Below are 23,482 nucleotides of genomic sequence, written 5' to 3'. Positions count from 1 at the left end.
AGGAGCTGCACACTTGAATCCCCGTGGGGACCAGACAGGTTGGGATAGTGGAGCATTTGTGGCCCTAGGGCAGTGGCCCACATGGCTCCAGCCCATCAGTATCCTACCGGCACATGGCCCAGAGGTGCAGCTCACCCCAAAGGAGTAAAAAGCTAGACTTTTGCATGAAATCTCTTGGTTTATAAATACTCGAATCAGTTCAAATATTGAATTTTAAACAAATATGAAATTTGAAACAGCTAGATCCAGATCCCTGGCCATCAGTTTGTGACCTAGAAAATATGAGCCCCTCTAATGGGCCTTTCTGATCTTCACTCATAGGTTTCCCACACCCGGAGCCAGACTGAGAGCAGCCCAGGAGACAGGTAAGTGTGAGAGCAAGACCCTTAGTTCACTTGAGGGGTCTCAGCATCCCCGACCGCACCTGCGCACACACGGTCCCCAATTTGGAAATACTGGTTTGCAAACCTGTCTGTTCAGTACCCACCACTGCTCTTCCCACCCCTAATGCTGAAACCTACCCACCCTCTCTAACCCCCTTGGAGCTCTCAGAGCCACTCCCAAAAATCCTGTGGACCTAGGGGGAGTAGAGGAAGAAGAGGGAAGCCCCAAGCAGATCCCAAGCTGTAGTTTGGGCATATTTCCTACATGTGTGACTTTCCCCCTTTCCAGTCCCCCACAGAGACTTTACCTTGGTGTGATAGTCTATCAAAATAGAGATGCACTTGGATTAGTAAATGTCCTTTTGAGATAAAGAGCAATATTCCTGTGTGGGTTGCATGGCTTTTATATCAGTCATTCATACTTTAGTATCTTTTAACGCCATCAAATTATTTTTTAATTACTATTTCCCTGAGGTCCACACTACTTTGTTTGTTTGTTTGTTTGTTTGTTTTGACTTGGGGAGTTGAGAAGGTGGAGCACTGTGGAGAGGGCTCCTAGGAGCCTGCAGAGGACTGTCCTGAGAGCTTAATGGTCCATCCATTTGCAAACATTGAAGACACAGCTCCCTGGCTTGAGGGACTGCCTGGGAGGGCTGCCTATAGCCCTGGGGCTGCTCCTTCCCTAGCAACCTCTGAAAAGTTAGAGAAATTGTCCTTTATGGAGTGGGTGGGCCTGCAGAGCTGGCTTCTTTCCTAGGTGAAATAAGCAATTGCTCCAGAGTTTGATAGGAGAGAGGTTTCCCCCACCCAACACCCCCCTCTCTACTAACCTTTCATAGCGACCAAATTGCCACCATCTGTGTCACTCCTTTGGAGAGGATGAGGAAGCTTTGAAAGCTTCAGTCAAAATGTCATCTGTAGGTTAGTAGTGGTTATTTCTAAGTTATGAGTATGAGAAATTTGGGTTTTCTGTTTTCCAAGTTTTATGTAATAAATGTGTTACTTTTTTTTTTTTTTTTTTTTTTTTCAAAATGCTATCTGGAGTGGTCTACAAACCCATGGGCATACATGCCCATTATAGAAATTATCTGACCAGATTAGCCCCAGCAGATAGGAAAGTTTGGGGAAACTGGACATGAGGCAGGCAAGTTTTGATGGAGAGGTAAAAGGTGATACTAGGGAAGGATTAAAGACTCATCAAAAGTGAATATGGCCTCCGTCTCTGATTTTGCTGTGGTCATGAGCTAGAGAGTCAAATCATTTTCTGAAAATAATGTGGACTTGGTTTGTTCCCTTTTTTTAAAGCACTTATCACCTCAGGATATAATTGTCTTTCCCTCTCCACCCTCAGCTTCTGCCAGAGTAGGGCCCTGTCTGCTTCCCTCTGCATTTCCAGGACTCAGCAAGGTGTTAATTTGTGTGGGAACAAGCAAAGAGCTAAGGATGTGATATGAATCTCTTACTTTGGCTCATCCTGAGAACAAGACAGAATGCTTATCTCCATTCTGCAGGTGAGAAGACTGATGCTCAAGTGAAGTGACTTGCCCAGAGTCACACAACTGAGGATAGGCAGAATGGGAACCCAGGTCTATCTGACTTTCAATGACCTTGTTTTTCCCACCACATAGCTGTGAAAGCAGCATCACTTTTTTTAAAAGGTGGGAAAAAACAGATAACGATCAATGCACAGGCTTTCCTCCTCCCTGCTTTCATCTATATATGTTCACTCTGACGCTCGTGCTGCCGCGTTCTTCTCTAGGCTGTCACACCACAGTGGCTGTTCTAATACAGTCGGTGCATCAGCGAGAACTTGGGATCCAGATGAGCAAATGGCCAGTGGCCATGTGCACCATCACCTGTTGGGGTCAGGTGGGCCTCACTGGCTCATGCACCCCAGGGCCACACTCCAGTTATGCCCACCCTGAGCCTCATGCTGCCCCTGAGATCAGAAGGCAGAACAAGATTCCAGGGCTTGGTCTGGGAGCCGTCCTGGAGCTGTCCTGTCCAGCCGCTTATGTCAGTGTTACGGTTAGCCCCCGCCCCCTCCCAGACCCTGCCCCAGGGCAGTGTGGTGGAATGGTTAAGCCTTTGGTCTTTGGAGTCAGGCACCCCATAAAGGACAATTTCTCTAATTTTTCAGAGGTTGCTAGGGATGAAACTAAATCTCGTTCCTGACTGCTCTCTTCCCAGACTGTGTGTAGGTTTGGGCAAGTGAGTGACTATACCTCTCTGTGCCTCAGTTTCCTAATCTGTAAAATGCATACCCACTCTGTAGAGTGTTTTAAGTACAGCCAGACCACCTCCTTCCCTTCCCTTTCGAAGTAACCAGGCTCAACTTGAAAGGCGTCTTTGTTGTAGCTGGGGGTGGATGTCATTTTCTGACATTGACTATAGCCAGATAATCTAGGTTTTCTTTGTCCTTTTTTTTTCTTTTGTGAAAGATGTCTAAAATTACCTCAGAGACTCTGGGGAGCTTTTAATATGTGTGGTCAGAAGTTGTTACACCCCCAAAAGTGACATTACCTTCTAGAACATTTTAAGAATTTTGTTTAATTTTCTCATTCAAAATGGGACTAACCAGTAATTCCACTTCTAGTGAATTTGCCCTGAGGAAATAGTACAAGCTGTGTACCTGAGATTTATCCATAGGGATATTTATCACAACATTGTTTCTATTAGTTAAAAAATAGTAGACAATGTGAATATCCAATAGCAGGGAATTGGGGAAGCCCTTCATGACATGTGCAAATAGTGGAAGATTCTGGGCAGCTATTGAATATTATGGTTGAGATGGATTTTTAATAACTTAGTGGGAATGTTCATATTTCAGTGCTAAGTGAAATGGCAATTTGCCAAAATTAATCCTAACTACATTTTTTAAAAATAGGTAGAAAGGAGTATAAGTAAGCAAAATATAAAAAAGAGCGAGAGAATGGCGGGGAGCAGGGAGAGAAATGAGAGAAACAGATATCTCAGTGTGGGAGCATAACAGGTAACTTATTTTTTTTTTCTTTGTGCTTTTCTATATTTTCTGAATTTCCCACAGTGGAATGTTCACTGTTTATATTATCACAAAAAGTAGTTACAGTTAAGAAAAAATTCTCTGCCCCCACACAATGTGTGTGTGTGTGCAGTTTGCCAGTTAGCTATATAAGAAGAATTGTTATATTGGCACTTTTCATTCTAAAGTGTTCTTTTTCTCAAAACTTGTTTTTAACCCAAAGGCAATGTCAATGCCATGTGGTCTTCCTTCAATCCCTGGAACTCCAGTTCTAAGAGAACTTTCTTTGAAGACTATAGTTTGCTACGGCTGCCGTAATAAAATACCACAGACTGGGGGACAGGCAACAAAAATTTATTTTCTCATAGTTCTGGAGGCCAGAAGTCTGAGATCAAGGTGTTGGCAGGTTTGGGTTTTTTTTTCTGAGGCTCTTTTCCTTGGCTTGTAGATAGCCACCTTCTCCCTGTGTCCTCACATGCTCTTCCCTACGTCTGTGTTGTCTGTGCCTTAATCTTTCCTTCTCAGAAGGACATCAGTCATATTGGCTTAGGCCCACCCTAATGACCTCTTTTTATATTAATCATCTCTTTAGAGACCCTATCCCCAAATAAAGTCACATTCTGAGGTACTGGAGTTAGGACTTCAACATAGGAATCTTAGGGTCTCAACTCGGCCCATAACAGGGGTGGCCTGTTCCTGGCGACTGTGGCCATTTATTTTACAAAGTGCTGAACTTGAAGTTGGAGTGGAAGCAATATAGATGGAGAAGACATTATCCCTGTCTTTAAGAGGTCCCCAGGGAGGTGTGATACAGACACCTAATGCAAGCACTGCACCTTCCCTTTCCAGCAGAACCCATAAGCAAAAGTGCGGCCATTCCTAGCTGAGCCCATTTACCACTAATTGACTGCTCAAGGTCAGAGCCAAAGAGTTCAGCCCACAAAAATTAATTTTACTAAGAGACTCTCATGTACTTCTACTGTGCTAAATGAGTTAGCTACAAACAATTAAATCATTCAAATGGGCTTCAGGATGTGAATACTCAAATTTTAAAAATGATTTTTCTTAGCATCAACTCAAGTGATTTTGATTTATAGCATCAGTGGCGGAAAGGAGGAATAGGATGAGCAAGTCGGGTATGGAAAGTTGTGGTTGTTGAGTTAGTGGAACCAATGCTAATTATATCAGTGAATAATAACATAGAAATCACTGAGAGTGAGAGTTGGAGAGAGGGTGAGGCAGGCATCAGTGGCAAGCAGGCACCTTAGATTTACGGTGAAAGGTAGTAGAGTGCCATAGCAGATTCTTGAGCAAAGGTTGAACAGAATGAGACAGAGGTAAGAGAGACTACAGCAGAAAAATCTAGTTAGGAGGCTTTATAGAAATACTGGAATGAGCATCTAGAGATAAATTCTGGAAGTGGAACTCCAGAGGAAGCTTTGGGGATATGTTGTTAATGCTCTTTTATTTCTCTGGGCCTTTGTCCATGCCTTTCCCTCTATTTCACCCCCAACCTGGCAAACTCCTAAGCATGCTTCAAGGCCCCATTCATGGAACCTTTCTGACCTGAAGATTTTCTTGACCCACCCCCCGCCCCCAGGAAATCACTCCTTCTGTTGGGCTTACCCACCCACCCCCCATTAGAGCACTGGTATGCCATATCATGGTCTGTCTACATACCTGCCTGTTTTCCACTGGGCTGGGAAGTGGGTGCTCAGCAAGTGTCCATGGGGCAAGATCGATGATGTAAGGGAAATCAGTGATCAGATGTAAGCCGCAGAGATAGGTAGAGCATAAGAGATTCAAATATGATTCCAGGGTCATCTATAAAATTTTATAAACTATCAACTTCCTCTTATGAGTATGATACTGGTAAGAGAGGAATGAACAAGGCAGACATGGTCCCTACCTTCATGGAGCTTACAGCCTAATGGAAGAAACAAATAATAAAATAATAATTATATCATGATGAATGACGTAAAACCAGTCTGTTCTGCGCCTAATGAGAGGTGGGTAGAATCAAGGAAGGCTTCCCTGAGTGAAAATTGAAAGATGTGTGAGAATGCATCTACTTGAGCAGGTCGTAGGTGTTAGGTGGTGGACCAAGATGAAGGCGAAGAAAAGGGAAGTCCAAATAAGGAGAAAAGATATTCTTGCAAAGGGCACAGTGAGTGAGAAGCATTGGAAACACAGAAACTGAGCCTCACTAGGACACAGAAAGCAAGCAGGGAGGCTGGCGAGATAAAAGGTCAGAAGTGGAGGCCAGAGGACAGCATCGTAAGGCCGCTCTTGTCAGGAGGGTTTAGGCTTTAGCTTAGGAACGTCTGGAAGCTACTGGAGGGTTTTAGTCATGGTTATAGATGGGAACAGATCTGTGTTTTTAAAAGACTGCTCTGGCTGCCGCTATAAAGTAAATAGATGGCTGAAAGCAGGAAGAGGGTCAGTTGGGAGGCTGACACAGTTATCCAGGCAAGAAATGGTAATGGCCTGGACTCGATGGTGGTGGTAGGTGGTGAGAAGTGGACAGAAAGGGATGATGGTAAAGACATGGGCAGAAAAGGAGAGAGTCAGGGATGACTCCAGTTTTGGATTTAGGCAAGGGCAGAAAGGAGGACATTCACAGAAACTTTGCTAAACTCACCCGACGCTGAGTTCCAACGGTGCTGCTGCCAGCCTCTCAGAGGAGTCTGACTCGCAGCAACCCCAGCAGTTTGGCTGACAGGGATGGCGGGAAATTTCAGCTTGACACAGGGTCCCAGGAAGTGAAGAGGCCCAGTGTCAGGGCCCAGGCTGGGTCCCAGGACTGTGCCCAGGATCTCAGAGTTGTGGATAGACTATTGAGATTACTTGGCCCCACAACACACAAGAGCTTGGTTTTAGCATTTTCCTCCGATTCAGCAAAATCTCTTCTCTCAGCCCCTTTCCTGGGAGACGGACCATTATTCCTAGATATCTGCTTGGTACTGACCCTTTCTTTCTTGCCCAAATGTTCTGGGACTTCCTGCCCTGGTAGAAGTTCACACAGGAGTAAACTAAATCACATCCAATTGGTCTGCCCCATCCACTTCTCAGGGGACCCTCAAAGTGACTCTGGGACACAGGCCAGGAGGTATTAGCATTCTCCCATTCTGCAGAAACAAAACAGAGACTCACAGAGAGGATGCCACTTGTGCAAAGTCGTATAACTCAGAAATGGGAGAAACAAGACTGAAACCCAAGTTAGGATATTCCGTGTTCAATACGTTTTTCTCAATTGTGTTTTTGTATTTATTCTCTCAGTAACTTTTGAAGTAAATGATCTGGCACATTTTACTTTCAGAGCATCTGTTTGTTACCTGCTAACAAAGCTTGCTTTTCCTTTCTCAAACTTTAAACTGCACGGCCCTATTGTGATTCCTTCCACATCTATGTAAATACGACTAGCTGCGAAGCAAGAAATTCCATGAGACACAAAATCATTTATATGATACCTTTCCCTGCACCTGGCCGTATTCCTTGGTGGCCGTATTTACTCATTCATTTGACAAATATTTATTGAGCCAAGTACTGGGAATAGAGCAGCAAATCAAGGAGCCGTGGTCCCTGCCTTCAGGGAACTGCAGTTCTACTAAGGGAGATGGACAATAATCAATTAAACAAGTTCATGTATGATGTGCCATAAAGGCTCTTCAGCATAAATCGGAAGAGAGGACACAGAGAAAGAAGGGGGAGTGGCTAGGGGGTGGGGCTATTTTACATAAGGTGGGCCTGGAAGACCTCTCCAAGGAGATGATGACCTTTCTGAATGGAATGAGAGGAATGAGAACAGAGAACATTCCAAGCAAAGGGGAAAGCAAAGCCCTGAGGCGGGCCTAGGCTTGGGCTGTCTGGGGATCATGGAGGAGTCAGGATGGTGAGGTCCAGAGTAGGTAGCAAGTGATAGGAAGTGAGGTCAGGCAGGGAGGTGAGGCGCCAGGTCATGAGGATTTTGCCTTCATTTCAGGCGGGATGGGGGCATGTGAGGTTTTGATCAGGGGAGTGATACGGGCTGACTTTCTTGTTAAAAGAAGCTTGCAGGGGACACAGGTGGAAGCATGGAGACCAGGGAGGAGGCTCCTGCAGTAACTCAGGTGAGAGGGGATGGGGGCCAAAGCAGGACAGCAGCCACAGAGGTGGAGGAAGGGCCACTCTTGGACCACTCTTACAATGCATGTGGGGGAAGAGGGAAGGAGAATAATGGGTGATGCTTGGGGTATATTCTGAACCAACGGGGGTACTGAAATCCAAATCTGGCGCCGACCACCTAGAGTTAGCATGGACCCCACAAGTTAAAGGACACAGTTCCCCAGGAGACTCCTTCCACTTCAGGTGCCAGCCACAGGTCGGGTCTTCAAGCTACCTCACTTCTGATGGGCCAGCTACAAATCCATGGGTTCTCACATCTTCTCTGGTTTGATAACTCACTAGAATGACTCACAGAACTGAGAAAGCGCTGTACTTACGATTACAGTTTTATTGTAATGGATATAGATCAGGACCAGCCAAATGAAGAGTGGTAGAGGATGGCATCTGTCAGGAACACGTCCATTCTCCCAGAACATTAATTGTTCACCAACCAGGAAGCACTGCTGAGCTCCTGAGATTTTATTGGGTTTCATTGTGTAGACATGAATGATAAAACTCACTCTCCATCCTCCCTCCTCTCCCCCACTGGACTTAGGGTTGGCTCAAAGCCCTACCAGCTAACCCCATCGTTGGTCTTCCTGGTAACTGGTCCCCATCCTGACTTAGCTGGTTAGTATAAACTCATGCATGGTCCCAGGGGCTCATGAACAATTAGCAAATCTAAATCAAGTGGGAAATTCTGAGGATTTAGAATCTGCCTCCCAGGAACCAGGGACAAACATCAGTTAATTTCTTTGTTATACAACAGGGTGGATGCTGGTGCCATTTACTAACTAGCAGAAAACTAGGGGCCAGGGATGGGGGTTAGGAGTAGTAGGTTTGGTAGGGGGAAATGATGGAACTGTTTTGGCCATGTTGACTTTAAGATGTTCCTTAGAGATTAAAGTGGAGATGTGGAGTAGGCAGTCAGATCTATGAGCCTGGAGCTCAGGGAGAGACCAGTATATGGGTCATATTTTAAGCCACAGGATTGGATGAGATAACTCAGGAAGTAATTGTAATTAGGGAGGGGAAAAGAGCCGAGGGTTGTGCTGAGAGGTGTCCAACATTAGTGGCTGCAGAGAGAAGGAGCTGACAGAGGAAGAGTGGCCTGAGAGGCAGGAGGAGAACCAGGGAGAACAGGGGTCCCCAAACAAGTGTTTCACAAGAAGGGGTGAGTGTCCGTACTAAATGCTGCTGCGGATCAAGAAAGAGGAGGACCAAGAAATGGCAACTGGACTTGGCAAGATAGGGCTGAGTGGCTCCAGGGGAGGGGAGGAGAGGTGATGGAAGCCAACTGGATGAGACCAAGGTGGGAAGCAGAGATGGGGCAGAGACCCCAGAGCGGTTGTGGGGCCTGAGGAGCCATTAAGATGGGAGCTATCCCAGCTATCCCTCTACAGGCAGCCAGAGGGAAGGGTCCAGCATTCACTCTCTGCCCAGTTCTGGGCCAGGAGTGGTGGGCATCTTCTGGAAGCACAGAGGAATGGGAAAGGAGTTGTGGGAGTCACTATCCTCGCTGTAGAACAGAGTGTGAAAAATGGAATGTGGGGTGACAGAAACATGGAGCCAGGAGAAATCACTTCTGATCGGGAGCGACAGGGGCAGGCCTAAGACAACTACAGGTATTTTTACTGAATGCCTGCCTTCTCTGTGCCTGGGAACACACCGGGCCCTTAAAATGCATTCTCTTATTTAAAGCCCTCGGAACTGGGATTGTCCCCACTTTACAAGTGAGGAACCTGAGGCTAGAGGGGTTGAGTCACCTATCCAAGATCACACTCTTAGGATTTGCCAGAGATAAAAGTTAACGCAGATTGAAAAGAATTTTTGCAAGCAAAGGTAAGTAGGGAGAGGGGACAGGCTGAAAGGAGAACGCGGAGACAGAAAAGCCTGTGTGAGTTTGGGGGGCCTTTGGCAGATTTATTTGGAACAGGAGTGAATCATGTCCTCAATTCCATCTGAATCACTCAGGAGAGGGACCTAGCCTCCCTCTAGAACACAACTCTGCTCTGGTCACCTGTGGTGTGGCCTTCAGGCTGCCTCCAACAGTTAAGGGGAGGGTAACGCCACCCCACTTGGGGCAGGGCACAGATGCAAGGGAAGGGAAACCCCAAGAGGAGAGTGGGGTGGGGGCTGGATGAGCCTGATGTATGAGGATGCTTTCCTGGGTGGCAGCTGTGGGCCAGAGAGGCAGGCATGGATCCCACACACCCCTGCCTGCCCCCCTCAGGCACTACCCCCACCACCATACACACAGCCAGGGCAGGGGCACACCTCTGCTGGCAGCCTCATCATTCCTTGTTTGTAAAACAGGAGCAGTGGGCTCTACATACTGCTGCCAAGGTGCACAGTCATGACTTAAAATAACATTGGGGAGAAAGCACTTAGCAGAAATACACAGTGGAAACCAGGGGTCAGGAGTGGACGGAAACCACTAGTTCTAATAGACAGGTGGGTAAAATCAGGAGAATGCCTTCCTGCCGAGGTGGGATTTGGCAACTGTTTGATTCTGAAATGTCTCAGGTCTACGGAGGTGCGCCCGGGAGCCCCTGGGGCCTGGTTTCCCACTTGTGAAATGGGAACATCCTGGCTAGGAAGGACTGCATGCCACCTGTTGAGAGGGCCCGAGCAAGGGCCAGCCAAGTGGGGTGAGCTTTTTGTGATCACCGAGGGAGTTCTTCCTCTGATCTCTCCAGCTGCATGTGTGGTTCTGCCGGCCTTAACAGACACAGATGGCAAGTCTAAGCTGGAAGGGCCCTGCCCCCACACCTCCCATGTTACAGAAGAGTAGACGGGCTCAGAGAGGTTGGGCCAAGGTTCCTTCTACTGGTGCCGATATTTCCTCCCTAAATCTTTTTATACACCATGAAAGAGGAGAGATGGAGGAAGGGAGGGAGGGAGGGAGGGAAAGAGAAAAAAAGGAAATGGGTGAGGGATGAGACCCAGGGTGATATGTGTATTTGGAAGGATGGAAGCTCGCCTTTATTTTCAAGCAGAAGGATATTAGGAATTCTGGCCTACAACATTCTCAGTTTGGAACCCGTCAAGCCAGTCACTTTACCTGGAAGTTCATGACCCCACTATTTCATTCTCCTCCTGAATATTGGTGATTCAATCACAGATTGTATGGAGAGAAGCATCCAGGAGAAAAGCAGTTACTGATATGGGCTACAGGGTATTGATGTCCAGCCGTAGCCATATACATTTCATTGTGAAAGGGGCTCGAAACATGGGCTAGGGGCAGGGATTTGAAAATGCCTGGGATCTAGAGGCAGGTGGTGAATGAGTCTGAGGGATGCCTGGCCCCCTTCCACTCCCGCCCATCTGCACAAAGCAGCCTTAGGGCCAGTTCTTGAAAAGCCAGTACGTGGCCAGTTCCTGGCTGCGATTATATTTCACAGCTTCTGGAACTTCCCTACCTGGTTCTCAGTGTCTTCCATGAGTCCCTTGGGAGATCTTGAGGAGGGACAGTTAGGAGGGAGGAAATCATGTCTGAAGTGGCCGCAATGTACGAGTGCTGTGCCCAGAGCTTTGTGGGTGCTACTCGAGACTTGCACCACTTCTGAAAAGGGTGGGCACTGCTCTCTCCATTTCACATACAGGCAAACTGAGGCTCAGAGAGGCTAAGGAGCTTGCTCCGGACGACCCAGCTAATTAGCAGGGAGCATAAGATGGGAAGAGGTGTCTGTGGGACTCCAAGCCTGCGTCTGGAGACTGCCTGCTGCCGCCCCAAGTGCGTGTCCTTGGGCTGGGTCTCTGAGGCTGGTGCTGACACTGATACTGAGCCTATGTCTCAGCTAGCTTGGCTGTTCCTTTCTCCTTCCCCTCCATCAGCTTTGCAAGCCCCAGAGGCCTTCTCTCCTCAAATGCATTTCACATTGGACCGCACTTTGGGACTCCCTTGGTCAAATCCAGGAAGAGCCCCAGGTCCTGGAAATGCCCTAAATAAGGCCACTCAAAAAATAAGCAAAGGGAATGAGAAACTTTAGGAGTTCAGAGGACAGAACCGATCAGACAGTGCTGGAAGGCTTGGGCCAGAGCCTAGAATAGCCTAGGATAGTGGAATCTTTTTCTAAGGATAGAAGGATAGATGGAGGGATAGATACATACATAGATATACAGATAGATGCATAGGTGAGAGAGACAAAAGGAGAGAAAAGGGGGACAGAGAGAAACAAAGGAACCAGGAATGGTCAGAAAGGGTAAACTGAGTCACAGCTTTTTCCAGGATTGTGATGAGTCCCATCAAGAATGTGAGGTGGCATCAGAAGCAGCACAGTGTGGTGGGGTTGGGAGGGAGCGAGCTCAGTTGGTTGAGAAGTGACCCAGCTGCATGGGGTCATTCATTGTCTGGCCGAGTAGCCCACTCACCCATGGACAGACCAAAGGCACTGCAGTGTCCCAGTGATATTCACCTCATCAACTCTGAGTCATCAGAAGATACTGAAATTAAAAGTGAGTTCTGCTACACATTATGTCGTGAATTTTATACCCATTCCCATTAAACTAAAATAAAAAACCTGGTAGGCAAAGGAGTTAGTTCTTACAGGGTTTACCTTCAGTTACCAGGAACTCCATCCGCAGCCCTTCCCCTTGCATGGATGATCAGAGGGCCTTCTTCCACCCTGTCCAGTGGCATTTTTATGTTGCCAGATGGTTTACTGTCCACTCCCACCCATGACCTTTTATTATATGTTTTCCTTTAATTTTCTACTTCTTTTTACGCATACTCACAAAGCACCCAGCTTTAACCAGGCACGCCAAGGAGGCTTGTAGTAACAGGACTGATCAATGCCAGGAGGCTCCTTGTGACTGCCAGAGCCGCAGTCCTGGGTGGGGGTGGCTCTGGGCTATGCAGCAGTGGCTCTGTCTGCCTCTGCCATTGGCAGCCAGAGCTCTGGACAACTGCTCACCCTGCAGACCCCTCCGGCGTGGAGCCCAGACCGACCACGGGAGAGGCCCACCCCTTTGGAAGAGCTAGCCAGGAACACACTTGGGAGGGTACGTGAGGAGCTACAGATGCCATGGACCACAGAGGCTGGGAAGGAGCTACGGGCTCCAGTACTTCTAGAAAAACAAAGCTGATAAAGCTGTTGCTGCTGAGGTTAAAGAAGGAAACAGCTTGAGAGCTGTTCCTGGTGATTCTGTGAAGCAGCAGCAGAACTTGGCTCTGTCTGCACTCAAGGTGGCCTAGAATTCTGGGGAAGGAAAGTTGCTATTGGCTCGCACCCAAAGCAAGGCGTTTACAGGACTTCGCCAAAGGACCTTAGCTCCTTCCTTAATTCTTTGCCAGATTTTTACTGAGGCTATAAACATGCTAGGCTCCCTACTAGACACCAGGGGATTCAAGGAGGACTAGATTGAGGCCTCTACACAGAAATGCACCTAGCCTTGCTAGGAGAAAGGTTGCTCAGATAACTGTATTGTCATGTGATATGTGATTGGAGAGAGTCTGCCCGGGACAGGAAGAGGCCAGCTGGCCTTCAGAGTGCTTGAGAAGATTTTATAGAGGATGGACCATTTGGCTTGGGTCTTGAAGGATGAGTAGGAGTTCTTCGAAAGGCAGCTAAGATGTTATGAGTGACTGCAAAGAGGATTGGATATACAAAAATGTAATAGCATATGGTGACAGATTCAGCAGGTCTGCAGAAAGTGAGCAGAAAAGACTGAAGGGGCCACATCACAAAAGGCCTCGAATGCTGGGTAAAGGAGTTTGGAGTCAGTCCTACAGGCAGGTGACAAGCCCTGAAGATTTTAAAACAGTGGTGTGACATGGTCAGTTTTGCATCTTCGAAAACTCAGTCTGGCTGCAGTGTAAACAGGGTGAGGGGGGACACAGGGAGATCCTGAGGAGAAATCTGTGACCTCAAAGTCATGGAGGCCAATGCTTTAGACCAAGGCAGTGGGACCAGGAGGTGGGGAGCAGGGGGCAGCACTGCTTGTCTCTGAGACTGAGCAGCAAGGCTCGGTGGAGGATCAACCGTGAGAGAAAAGGAGGAGTCTGGGTGATTTTAAAGTGGACAGCGGGGACTGGGTGGGCGATGGCACTTCTCAGTGAGAGAGGGGATAAGGGAGGAGAGGTAATGGGCTCGAATGTGGCCATACCAAACTGGAGACTCCAGAGGGACATCACTTCAAGATGGGGTCACCCACAGGCATCCTCAATTCCTTATCCCATCAGGCTCCATGGGAAAACCTCTTGAAATGTCTAATTAAAGCAATCCCTAGTACTCCACATGTGAACACTGAACTTGTGATACCAGCCATCAGACAGACAGTAAGGTCTTACCCTGCACCTGTGTGCTTAGCCTGATGATCTCCACTGCTTCGGAGTAAATAATACTGACTCCAAGTATGAAAAAGGGGTGTCACATCCCCACCACAGGCAGATTTTCTAGATTTCGAATGGGAATGCTACTGTGCAGGTTGCTGCAGAGCCTAAGTTTGAAATTGGATATTCAGAATGACCTTGTGTCCTGGCTAGGTTCCAGGAAGCCCTGGACAGGGTAGCAGGGGGGTGACTAGAGGCTAGCTAATTGAACATAGGCCCAACTCCTAGGAGTCCAGGGATTCTGCTTGGCTTTGGAAAAGACTTTGGGGTTAGGAGAAATAGAAATGTTGGTTAGAGAATGTTTCTAAAGTCCCAGGGCTGGAGGTCTGACTGTGCCCAGCTTTGTGCAGGGTCCCTAAGTCAAAGTCACCAGGACAGACAACTCCCAGTTGTATTGGGCTCTGTGCCAGGCTTCCCCCTGCTCAGACATCTCACACAAGGAGATCAGAGAGGTGAAGCAACTAGCCAGTGTCACACAGCCAGTACTTTGTAGAACTGGGTTCCCGCCCAAGACTGCCCATCTTGGGTGCAGGGCTTCTTCTCTCCTTTCATTGACCACCATACCAGTGATGCATCTTGGTCTCTGGGTGAAATTGAGAAAGAATTTAAAAACAGTATGAGAATCATCTCAGAATTACCAAAGTAAGAGGGTTTTTTTTTTTTTTAACAGATTGGTAACAGCAGAGGTATGTGTGTGTGTATCTCTGTATGTATATAGACTCCTCCATCACACTTACATTTATTGAACACCTAGTATGTGCCGGGCCTTGGAGATAGAGCAGAGACAAAGCAAGCATTGTCCAGGCCCTTGAGAAGTCATGGGTGGGCATATGGGGAAAGGTCTCATATATACACAGGTATGTACAAACACACGTAGGAATGCATTAATGTTCCAAACAATGTTGTAAGGATAGACACATTCGTGTCTCTCAGACACACAGATACATGCCCCTGATGCTCACGCTCACACATATGCAAAGCCCTGTGCACACATGTTCACCCACAGGAATTAGCTAAGTAGTGGGACCTGGACCTACAGCCCCATATGGTAGCAGGAGGATTTGAAGTACAACCTGTCCTATTTCACCATAAGGGCCAACACAGGGCCTTAATACAGGCTCGTATCTCTACCCTGCCTCCGTTCACGGGCTGAGCTCCCGGAGTTGGATGGTGCAGATTGCAGCTTTGCCTAGGGCCTCTGCTGAGAGCCATCACCATCATCTATTAAACACAGGCCTGGGTGCTTGGCATGTATCGTCTTCTTTTGCACTTATTTCACCTCTGGAGATGGGTACAGTCGTTACTTCCATTTCACAGGTGAGGAAACCAAGGCTTGGAGACGTGGGGCACCTTGCCTAGGGCCTCATTCAGCTCGTGAGTGTCAGAGCCCAGACTTGAACTCTAAACTCCTCAGCTGGAAACAGCAGCCTTGTGCTGGTGCTGCTCAGGATGGCCCAGATGCCCTGGGCCACCTTGGATGGTGGAGTCTTCAGGTCTCTCCTGTCATTTCCTGATAAGCTGAGACTTTCTGGGACATGGGCACTTCTTTCCTGATGCCCCAGGTTCCCTGTTCCTGCGTTCGTTGTCCAGTTTCCCCCCAGCCTGGCCCTTCTGGGCAGTGATTTGTCAGGCAGAAAAAAAGGTCTTTGAGCCTAACAAAGGGACAAGAGGTTCCAGCTCAGGGGTGGTGATCAGGCTTTGCAGTCAGAACCCCCACCCACTCCTGCCTCGGTCTCTCATCTGTTCAATGTGGATAATAATTGTATCCCAATGTTGGGTTCTTTTGAGCATTAAATGAGATCGCACATTTGAAATGCTTAGCCTAGAGCCTGCCCACAGGCCAGCACTGTTGTTTTGTTACTATTAGCCTCTGTCCATCCACCCAACAGTGGTTTTCTATGGGCCTGACTGGTGGGAAAGTCAGTATGTTACGCCATAGAGAAATGGAGCAGGCTCATATTCTTGTGAGGGAGACAGAAATATGAAAAACAAGGGTGCTTTGATGCAATGGAGGGGGTTCCCCTCAGACAAGATGAGAAAGGGGATTCCAGGAGGAGGAATAAGCAGAGGCAAAAGGTCAGAGCAAAAATAGTCAGATGCACTAGAGAAACTGGACGTGGAACAAGAGGAGCAGGTTCTAATATCCACAGGACCCAGGCACGTGAGCTAAGCGAGAGAACTAGGCTGGATTTAAGGCACTGTAAAGTGGTAGGGACTATAGCCAACTGGAACTCAGATCTGGGCAGTTGTTGCCATGAAGGAAAGCTGGGCCAGTGTTGGCAGATCTTCCAGGTTTTCAAGAGATACTAGGACCTTAGGTTTCTATGTGAAATCTCTTGACTTTGAAACGTGAGGCCAACACTAGGAAAGAAAAGCAAAATATACCTGGGGGCTGCAGTTTGCAGCCTCTAGTGTAGACCCTAGCAGTGGGCTGGAGGGTGGGGGTGGCACAAGAGGAAGCGTGGCTGTGGATTCCAGACTCCGCTTTGTGCTGGCAGGCTGTGTGCGACAGCTGGGGCCAGAACCTGGCCCATAGCAGGTGCCTGATCAGCACTCACTCTGCAGGGAAGTTAGGGAATGTTGACTTTATTTGGAAGGTCAGGAGAGACTCAGGTTTGAGGCAGAAGAGTGAAGTGATGGGAGGTTTGTCTTACAGCCATCACTCCACCTGACGCATGGAGGTGGGGCAGGAGGCTTAACAGGGCTCCAGGCAGAAGGTCATGGTGGCTGGGACCAAGAAGACTATGGGGCAAGAGGAGAAGAATCAAAATCTTTCCAGAGATCAGCTTGAAGAATACTGTAGGGAGACCAAGGTGCCCAACCAGCTACTTGATCTACTTGGTGACTCAATGGTACTTCTCACCAAGGTGAGGAATTGAGGACAGGAAGTGTGCAGGGGCAGCGAGAGGAGGGGCGATGAGTCTGTGTCTGTTAAGTTTAGATGCCCATGGGACACCCAAGGGATGATGTGCCCCCGGCCAAACATGCAGCTCTTAGGAGAGGGAAGGCTAAAGACTCAGCTCTCACTCTTTCCAGAGACCCCTGAGATCTATATTCTTTTTGTGGTTGCTCTGTAGTCTAAGAGCTGAGAAGTTTATTTCTTGGGTTTTGGTTGGTGTTTTGTTCCTAGAAAGGCCGAAGAAGGAGAAGGTAGATTGATTCTTAATGCCAGAACAAAGATCTGTGAACACATCAGCTCTGATCGAGTCTCCCCACCCCAACCCCATGATGTGGGCAACTGAGGAAGGGAAGCAGAGAACACATGGGTTACCCAGGCCCCACAGTTAATACATAATAAAATCTCATTTCCAGGAACCAGTCTCTCAGCTTGGCTATCCCGAACTCTTGCAACAGGATTTACCTGCACTTGAGAGAAGAAAAGGATTTGCTAAGCAGATTGATAGTTTAACAAGCCTACTTAGGAGAGCAGGCTTTTAGCAGCATCATTTGCATTCTAACAATGAGTGTACAAATTATAAATGACTTCTTATCTATTTTTAAAGCGGTTTTAAGACTTCTCATCTACTGTCAAGAGTGTCACTGAGAATACCAAGGACATTCACAGCACCACTGCATCCCCTTTGAAAAGAAACCATTCTATTAGAGAACTAACATTTATTGAGCATCTGCCAAATACACTAGGCACTGTGCTAGGTATTTTAGTAGTGTTTGCTCTTTTAAGCCTCACCACAGTCCCTAGAGGGATGGCAATGTTATCATTTGTTACAGAGGAAAGGAGTCCAGGCCCAGAGAAGGTGAGCTGCTGGTGCAGACTCTCTCAGCTTGCAAGGGCCAGATCACCCAGGGCTGGCTACCGGGCCTGAGTTCTTTCTAAATATACCTCACAGTGGTTTCTCACTAATTCAAGTTTTTTTCCCTTAACCAGAGCAAGAATGGTCTGAAATGGAGCTTCACAGGGTTTGGAGAGCAGGGAGAAGGGGAAAAGGTGGGAGAGGGAGCCAAAAGTGAGAAAGAGGACTTGTCCATCCACCCATTGGTTCGGAGGCAAGAGAAATAAAACAGCCCCAAAAATAGAGAAGGAGGGAGGCTCTGAAGAACAGTCCAGGATGTGGCTGAGCTCAAATCTCAGCTTTGCCACAAGCTCCCTTTGGGCAAGTCCTTACTCTCTCTGGGTCTCAGGTACGCATCTGCAAAGGGCGTCGTTTGCCCTCCATATCGGCTTTCCCCAAATGCAGTCATTTGTGTTCTACCTCACAATTTTCACCATATCTGAAAATCACCTTGCTTTTATCTGTTAACCTTTTTACTTGATTACCTTATTTTAAAGATTAAACATTATTATGTAACTTAAATAGAATAGAAATCACTTGTCACACACACAAGTTAACCATCAAAATAAATGCAAAGAAACTTTTAAAAAGTCTTTATGTTACTAATTCTTCCCAGCTATTGTGGCCTGAGGTCTGCCAGCTCTCTCTCTAGTTCTCTCTCTCTCTCTCTCTCTCTCTCTCTCTCTCTCTCTCTCTCTCTCTGTCTCTGTTAGAAGGGAGGGGGGTCAGCAAGTACCAGCAGGTGGGTGGTAAGAAAAACGCATTGGCTTTGAGGTGAGTCATCTTTCCTGGAAAGAACCAGCAGGAATGAAAGGGAACTGGAACCTTTTCCTACACCATGCAGCAGCATCGTTTGGTGCCTCCTAAAAATCACCTCTCCAGTTGTCTCCGGGGTCTAAGGTCATGCTCTACAGAAAGCCAGGCCAGATGTCGTGTTATAACCCTTCCAGCACCGGCAGAGCCTGGGAAAGTCTGGGCTTGAGAAGCCCACAGAGGGGTGCGAAAGATGACAAGGAGTTAGTAGGATTCCAGGACAGCCCCCCTTTCTATGACCAGAAGTGAGCACGCTTTCCATGCTTCCTCCCTTTTAGTGAGGTTGAGGAAGGCAGAGGGGTTCCAAGAGTCTTCAGCCCAGCACTCCCTCTACCTTCTGGGATGAGCTGCTCCAGCCTCAGTTTCTTCCTCTGCCTGGTGGAGAGGACATCTTGAGACCTCACAAGTTTGCCCTGGGTCACATTTAGGGTGGTATAGCATATAATCCCTATAATTATATCCTATAATTATCCCATATTAATGAATTTATGTGCCCAGGAGCAGTCTTAGTGGGGGAAAATGAAGAAAACTAAGCGTTGTTCCTCTCCCTCCCTGGGAGGCTATAGGGGAACCAGGGACTGCTCCTAATGGGGTCGGCTGTGCTAAATCCCCCATCAACTCTGAGCTTCAGTCAGCCTCCACTGTGCTCTGCCCAAGTTCTAAGGTTGTAGGGTCCCTGCCATGGCCTTCCCTGCTGTCGCGTGCAAGCTTATATGGTATAGGTGCATACTCATAAGCATCCTCTCCTTGTCTCTCAGGGGCCTTTCCTGTTTGGCTTTGCTCGGCTACTGGCCTTAATGAGGAGGAGGGGACAGGGGACAGGAGGGAGAGATTTATTCTGAATAACCAAGAGCAGACAGAATGTTAGATTGAAAGAATCTTAGAGACCCACTAGTGTGTTTTTTCTCCACAAACAGGATTTCAAATTATCACCTCCATTTTACAGATGACGAAACCAAGGCCCAGAGAGGGGAAGGTCTGAGAGCCTGTCTGGGGTAGAGCCAAGCCAGACCCTAGGCTTTGCGACTCCCAACCCAGGCCTCTCTTCCTGCATTATTCCTCCTCTTGGGGAGGCTGATGCTTAATATGCTGTGTGTCGCTTTAAATCATGCCCCAGGGACCTACCAAGTGGATGTCCCCATTATATGGACTTTGGACTCAGGGTTTGACCTTATACTGACAATTCTAAGCATTCTAGGAGTATCTTTGCTCACAGTCACCTTCAGTCTTGTCCTCTGTGGACACCTTCCCCTTTTCTGCCTGGAGATTATGGCCACTTCCCCTGCCTTTTGCCAAGCTTGACACACAGTCTCCTCCATCTTCAGAGATTCTGAAATGATCTCACCTGGGCAAGCCATCAAATATCCCAGCACACATGAGGGGACTGCCTCCAAGCATATCCTGCCCTCCCTGTGTGTACTTGGACCCTCTCTTTTAGAGAAGCTGGCTTGTGCAGGCTCAGAATGTTCCAGGTCTTGGAATCTGGGGGTCTTGCTTGATTGTAGGATGGAGGCCCTAACCACTGGACAATGAGCCACGACTACAGACCCAGCCTCTCCTGGACTTCTCAGTCTTGCCCTGCCTCTAACACTTCGTCTAGTCTTCTATCCAACCTCCATCTGTTTTCCATGGTCACCCTGCTCATCCTAGCTCATCCTCCCAAGGCCCTCCCCCACTTCGCAGGAAGGAGAATGTTGGCTTTCAGGTGAGCAAGGCAAGCGGTCCTCAGGTGTCCCTACGACAGTTGCAGGCAAGTCCTCAGTGTCCCTTCGTCCAAGCTGGAGCCAGCAGAGTTGTCATGGGTTGGGCAGGGGCAAGGAGAGGGCTATAGATCCTGCTGATAGAGAACCAAAGCAACAACCTGTCTGGAGTCTGAAACCAGAGGCTCGTGAGTAAAGCCATAGCCGACGCCACAGATGCCACGGAGCCAGTTCCTATGAAAGGGCCTTTTGTTTTATCCCCTGGTTCCTGGGTGAGCAGTGATTCCATTTTAATTAAATACTCAGCGACTGGGGTTGAACAGGCTGCCAGAGCCCTCTGCCCCAGGGCCGGGGAGGCGGGGGGAGGAATGGAGGAGAGGCGCCTCCCCAGCTGGAATGGTGAGCAGGTGATAGGTGGAGAGCCCTGGGCAGGGGCAGGTCATTCATGCTGTTCAGCAGCTGGTTAATGTTCAGTGCAGAGGTATTCATCTTGCCGGATGCCAGCCTTCCTTGGGTATCCCATTAATGGCACCTTCAGGGACACACTAGAGAAAGTAAACCAAGGAGCAGGAGGAAGAGTTTTTATTTTACATAGGCCTGGCAGGGGCTCAAAGAGAACCTAATGGAGGGATATGCTGGGGTGGCAACCTATCCACCCCCACTGGCCCCAGCCCCTCTGTTCTCTGATACCATCTTCTCTGCTTGCCTCATGCTGGTTTCTTGCCCGGAGGCAGTCCACTGTACAGCAAGACAGCACAGACAAGACTCTAAATCGAGAAGCCTGAGGGAAAAACCAGCCAAATTATCCATCTTGCCTCCACCTCAATCCATGTGATTGAGGTTCAGATATCTCCTCCCTAGAGAAGCTCTCCAGAATCTGAGTTACCTCCTACCACCCCACACTCTATGTTACCCCATCACTCTAAAGTCATCTTGTCTGCTTATTTGAATTCTTGCATACTGGCTGTCTCCCCCCTGCAGAACAAAAGCTTTATGAAGACAGTGGCTTGGTCTATTTTATTCTCAGTGCCTGGCAGGGATCACATATTCAGTAATGGTTGAATAAATACACTTAGTTAAAGTATACTTTGCCTGGGGGCAAAGACTCCACCTAAAAATATGACATAATTTAATAGTGTAAAAGTACATTGTGACCACCCTGATTCTGGGGCTTGTCCTGTGAGAGGAGATTCCCTGAGCCCCTGTGCCAGTACCTGTGCTGGGCGTTGCTGGGATGCGCAGTACAGAGATGAAAACCAGCACCATGCTCACCTTCAAGGAGCTCTAAGTCCAGGAGAAGACAGACACAAAATCACATTCAGTGGGATAAGGCTGTGATGGAAGGCCAGAGAGAGTCTAGGCAGGGAAAGAGTAAGCCTACTGATTCTTTCTAGAGGGGGGAATCAAGGAAAATGAGTGAGAGACCACCTGGGAGAGAAGACCCCACAGTCAGAGGTGGAGTGCCCAGGAGGGTGAGGCCAGTTCTGGGAACCAATGGCGAAGCCTGGATTTGAAGGGTAAATGAAGACCTTGTGTCTAAGGGGCTTCAAATGCCACACTTAGACTCCAGACTTTGCCCTGAGGGCACTTGGGAGCCATCGAAGGTTATTCAGCAAAAGCAGTGTACCAGCAGAGCTCTGTATTGGGAAGATTACTCCAGCAGCTGCTTGGAGTATGGACTGAGACCCCAGAGGATTCAGGGCCTACCTTTGCTCCCACTGGGGAATGGAATACGATCCTGGGCACTGAGCCCCTCTCTGAGGACAGTTGCTAGTCCAGGCCTCTGCAGAGGGCCTGGAGGTAATTCAGGGGCAGGGTGATCACTTACCTGTTAAAAGATATGCTTTCCTCTGAAGGAGATAAATGTCTTCCTAGATTAGAGGCCAAGAGGGCAGGTACCACCACACCAGTGTTCCCTAGGTATGTTCTCCAGGCCTGAGACTGCAGGTCATCATCCCTTGTTTGTTTGTTCTAGGACTGTGAAGCCACCTTGGAAATGCCATTCTCTCGGTTAAATGCATGTTTACAGTCAATCAACAAACACTTATTTAGTGCAGACCAGGTTTTTGTTTGTTCATTTACTTGCTTTTTTACTTTATTCAACCACAGATCCTCCTAGTGGATGGGGGTAGGGAGTAGCAGTCTGCATGAGCAAAGGCTCAGAGGTAAGAATAAGTTTGCAATAAATTGAAGAGAAGGCCAAGGATCTTTTATTTTAAATCTCTATAGCCTTGGGGTCGAGTTCTCTTTTTCTCAGAAGAGTGAACATTTGGGAGGGTGTAGAAACCACATTTCCTTGTGTTCACCCCACATTTTTGTAATTTAAGAACATTAAGTTTGTGGCATTAGGCTACATGGTTAACATAAGCTATCTCTTAATCGTTATAACAACCTAAGAAAGTAAGAACTATAATTACCTTCATTTCACAGTTGAGTAAGTGACTTACCCTCTCTGCTTTCACAGAAGCAGAGAGGGTAAATCACTTGCTCAAGGTCACACAGTTTGGAAGCAAAGTAACCGGGTTTTGAACCCAGGCACTTTGTACCCACAAACCTTGTTTTAACCACTACAGCAGTACTCTATCCTTCACATACCTCTGCAGCTAGCTTAATTAACCCCAAATTGTGCTCAATTCACCTCTTTATGATGCCTTTCTAGAATACACATCCCAGAGGACCTTGTTCTTACCCCGAATTCCAGGAAAGCCTGTGCATTCTAAGGAGTCTCCTTTGCTGGTGGGCTTATCGCTTATCTTCCCCTGATATCTGCCTTTCCAAGCAGCCTACTCCGGAGTCTAATCCTTCCCCTCTTAATTATGTGACTTTCACTGTTTGCAAGTCCTTTTCCCACTTAATCCTTGCCACATCTTCTGAGGGTCGGTAGTTTAAGGGCCATTTGACAGAGGAAGTGACCAGGGCTCAAAGACTTGAGGACAATGGCAATAATAAAAATTGCAGCGGCTAAAATGTATGCTGGGCCTACTTATAGGCAATAGTAACTTTTGTTGCTCCCTTTTAGCATATAGGGAAACTGAGGCAGCAAGCTCTAGAGCAATGCATCCAAAGTCACAACTAGTGAGAGGTAGAACCAGGATTCAAACCCAGGAAGTCTGTCTCCAGACCCCGTACTCTGAACTACTTCACTCGGCTGCCACACAGCTGCCTTGTGGGGAGTTGAGGTAGAAGCAAGAGACAAATATTTGGGAATGACTTAATTGCTCATTACTGACACCTCCTTTATATTGGCGGCTGCCCCCTTTCTTTCCTTCTCAACTTATGGTTTTGGCCACAATGAAATCTCACAGGCTGCATGCTGC

At 47.8% G+C, this 23,482-nt stretch overlaps 1 protein-coding gene across 9 annotated transcripts in view; it reads left to right on the top strand.

Moving 5' to 3' along the window:
• ATP2B2 (ATPase plasma membrane Ca2+ transporting 2) overlaps window positions 1-23,482 on the top strand; it is a 359,406-nt gene that overhangs the window by 78,107 nt on the left and 257,817 nt on the right. For 8 of the 9 annotated variants that reach the window (XM_016121355.2, XM_016121360.2, XM_016121354.2 and 5 more), the window contains one exon: window positions 322-365. The exons of the other annotated variant lie outside the window; for it this stretch is intronic. The gene's annotated coding sequence lies outside the window, so the exon portion shown is untranslated. The remainder of the gene's footprint in view (window positions 1-321; window positions 366-23,482) is intronic. 9 annotated transcript variants of the gene reach the window in all.

This window comes from Rousettus aegyptiacus, unplaced genomic scaffold (assembly GCF_014176215.1).
Source record: "Rousettus aegyptiacus isolate mRouAeg1 unplaced genomic scaffold, mRouAeg1.p scaffold_m13_p_4, whole genome shotgun sequence".
NCBI classification, from domain to species: domain Eukaryota; kingdom Metazoa; phylum Chordata; class Mammalia; order Chiroptera; family Pteropodidae; genus Rousettus; species Rousettus aegyptiacus.
This window is presented reverse-complemented; position numbering and strand designations above follow the sequence as displayed.